A 3,876-nucleotide genomic window follows, 5' to 3' on the forward strand; every position below is an offset into this window, starting at 1 on the left:
CCCTAAATTTCATTCTGGCTACGCCGATGTATACACATACACATAAATACATTGGAATACTGTTGAGCATAATTTTCGATGAAAAACGCTTTTCCCTCCTTCACACTGGGGATCCCTTACAATCACGAAAGTTGCACATACAAACCTACATCTATAAATATTTTCGTTATTTCCGCAATCAATTTGTGCACGGCTGCATATTTGAGGAGCCATCTTCGAAGGAGAGAATGAAAGTTATTACGCTAAGGCGTTGACAATTCCGTACACAGAGTTTCTTAGTCCCGCCGCATTGAGTGCTGTGGTATTTCTTACATAAATGGTTGGAGGCTATATATAAACAAGAAATCGTAAAAGCTGCACTCAGCGGTGAATGAACCACTTTTAGTTGCAATAAATTATGGAACAGCTGCAGCAACAGTAACAATGAGATGTATCTCGCTATTGAAATAACTAATAGCGTTTTCTTTTCTCGAAATAATGTTGCATTTATTCTGCCTTGTGCCTCGGCTGTCAAGTTTTCGTGTTCTTTTCTCAGCATATTCACATGCATATTGCGTGCTCTTTCTTTAAAATGTTGCACTCTGATAATGTTGCCACATAAGAAGGTGACATTTTTTTCGAGAAAAGAAAACGCCATAAGTAAGAACCCCGTCTTAGAAACATTCATTAAAGGGAAACGGAAAGTTACCATGAAACTTTCTTTTTTCCGCTTTTACTTTTCTTATAAAAAGTACATAAGTATGTATGCACATTAGGTTATTAAGAAAGTCTGGCCCAATATGAAAAAAATCCATAATCTTAATTGATCGTCCCAGGCAGTGTTTTCGAGTATTTGAAATTTCTTAATGGCCAATCCGCAAGCAAATTCTGTCATAGCATCAGTGATCGGACTTCAAAAAAATTCTGTGTGGTAGAATCTGGAAAAAAATGTGGTAGATTTCAAAAAAATGTGGTAGATCTCTGGGTTTGGATCAAACTTTGTACAAAAATTAAAAAAAACTCTAAAAAAATTTTAATTGTAGTATAATAAAGTGCAAGATTGAAGTTGCTAAATATTGCGTCGAGTTTTGGCAACTTTTTTCCTTGACAGTCTAAAGTAGTTCCTTCCATATTAAGATATTTTTCGAACATATTTTAAGACATTTCTGCAACCTTGCGTAGTGCTGCCAGCTTTTCTTTTTATCACATCACGACGTAGCGAACAAATGTGACACGTTCCAGAATCAGCTAATTGGGATTTGCCGATTTTGACAATTCTTCTCAAGTAAAAGTAAAAAACGCCCAGCGTTGGGACTACTGAAACTCGATTCAGTAGTAAATGACTTGAAAAATCGGAGCAAAAACGAAATTTTTTATTAAATAGTATAGTATTGAAACGGAGTGCTTGTAAATCAGTTTAATCTCTAAACAGAATTCAAACCAAACTTTCCATGAAAAAATTTATAATTTTTTTTTAAATAAATAAATAATCAGACGGCGTATCAATTTCTGACCTTTGGTTTAACTTTCAACTGTTTCGTCATTAAGCCTGTTCCTGTATTTATTTTTAACGAGATTCACATCTGAAAATATTCTTTCGGCAGCAGCACTACTCTGCAGTAAAATAGCTAACGTTAACATATACTCTGCCAAGTTGTTAAACATACACTTTCCAAAACATTTTGGTGGTCCTTAATTAATCCCCTGCTTTGGGAAATAAAAAATTATTCCGCAAGGAATGTTAAGAAGTAAAAGGGACAACTTCTGTTACGCCTTGCTATACAAAACCTTGGTGGTTACCACAGAAGTTATTGAGCAAAAATTTAGAAAGTTACCATAATATTTTTAATACATTCTTAATGTGAATGGAAAAAAGTGTAAAATCGGGGTATATTTAAGTTAAGCAGAGTAGGAAGTAGATTTTAAATTGAAACAAGTAATTTTTAGCAAAAAACCCGACTTCAACTCTCATATAAAAAAAAAATATATATATATATCTCATGATCCACTGATCGGATCTTAACCAGATTAGTATGGGACCACCTCTGAGACACTACCTTTCCGATGCAAAAAGAATTATCGAAATCGGTTCACGTGGTCCAAAGTTATGCGGTAACATACATAAAAAATAAAAAAAATATTCCGACGAACTGATAACCTCCTCCTTTTTTGGAAGTCGGTTAAAAATAAATCGGGGTAAATCTACTCCGATCGGAGCAAAGTCCGTACGGTGACATCGCCTCAGAAACCTTAGATGCGCTTTTCCTGTCGAAAAATTGGTTATTGAGGAAATTTACTCTTTTACAGTTTATTTTATCCTCCCATTCGGGTTTGTTTACTTTTACTTGAGCAATTTCATCGCCGCCGGGAATGCGGAATCTTGTAGTATATCACTCTTGTTACCATATAGTGTTTAGTGTTGGACAATTTTTGCTCTTAAAATTAAGAAAATTATGTCAAGCAAAAATAAAACGACTGAAAACGCAATATGTGATTTCATACCTTGAGTGGTAGATGTGGTAGATGCTCAAAAAAGTGGCACATCTACCACAATGTGGTAGAAGTCCTGCATAGCATCAGGGAAGAAGAAGAGGTATAGAGAGTCTATCACTACCTGTGTCGAGAAATAACACAAACGGCAATTACGCAAAATTTGCTTAATTTCACTTTTAAATGGGAAGTAATACCAAAATCTTGCCTTATTTCCCATTGCTTATTTATACTATTTGTAACAAAAACAGTTTACTGGCGGAAGGAAAAAGAACTTTGTTTATTCCAAAAATATAATTAAACTAAAAATGTGATATAATTCATATGAAGAAAGTAATATTCACAAAATATTTTTACTTATGAAAAGTCTTATGAGCTGACATGCGGCCCATCTGTCCAAGAGTGTACCACAAGCAATCAACGGCAATCCCAGCCGCTCCTTATCCGGCGATAGCGTTTCAAGAGTGCGTTCCCTGGCCAATTCGTCAGCCACACAGTTCCCCTCAATGTCGCTGTGACCCGGAACCCCACTTTGCCGCTTTGTTATCAAAGTTAAATATTTAGATACCTTCATTATCACCTGAAAAATACTATAGTAATGTGGAAGACAAAATTTGACTCCAAAAGAGAGACCCGCCCTCGAAAAGGTTCTTATTTAAGACTTCCTTTAGTTGAAAATATATTTTTTTCTGAGAATATTATTGGGAATCAGCCACTTGGTTAGAACCTTGCCTTACTTAAAATTGTATACAAATCAATGTATCGATATAAATATAAAAGTATGTATGTAAATTACGTACATGCTTGTATGCATCCTTACATAAAAACCCTGCAGTGAAATCCCAAACTAGTCGGGAAAAATACTAGTTTACAACTAGAATTCCCTGACTGAAACCGAACTAGTTCGAAAATAACCAGACATACACCAAGTACAAAACGATTTATTCAGGCCCTGTTTTATTTAACTTCGACAGTTTAATACAATAAAGTACACAAAATATTATAACTTTTATTTGGGTATATTGTAAACCATTAAATCGAATACGTATTCAGTTATACTAACCCGGTTAAATAATGATTAATACTCATAATGATTATTAATTAAGGCATGTTTTTTTGGATAACCGTTTAATGATCAAATACCGATATTACCACCTTTTTAATGATTAAGAATTAATTACTTTAAAGAAAAGTTAATTAATTCATTAGTTTTAATTACATGATTATTTTGGTATTATTGATCATTTTCAATTATTTTTGGCTTTTTAATTACACTATTAATATAATTATTTGATAAATTTCTATTATCAATCAAGAAGCCAAACTATAGACAAAAATTAAGAATATTTAATAAGTGCTTGAATTATTTGTTTATTTTATTCTTATCCAAATCTCAAATTTTAAACA

The sequence above is a fragment of the Rhagoletis pomonella genome, unplaced genomic scaffold, assembly GCF_013731165.1.
Source record: "Rhagoletis pomonella isolate Grant_MI unplaced genomic scaffold, Rhpom_1.0 Rhpom_scaffold_00002, whole genome shotgun sequence".
Lineage (NCBI taxonomy): Eukaryota > Metazoa > Arthropoda > Insecta > Diptera > Tephritidae > Rhagoletis > Rhagoletis pomonella.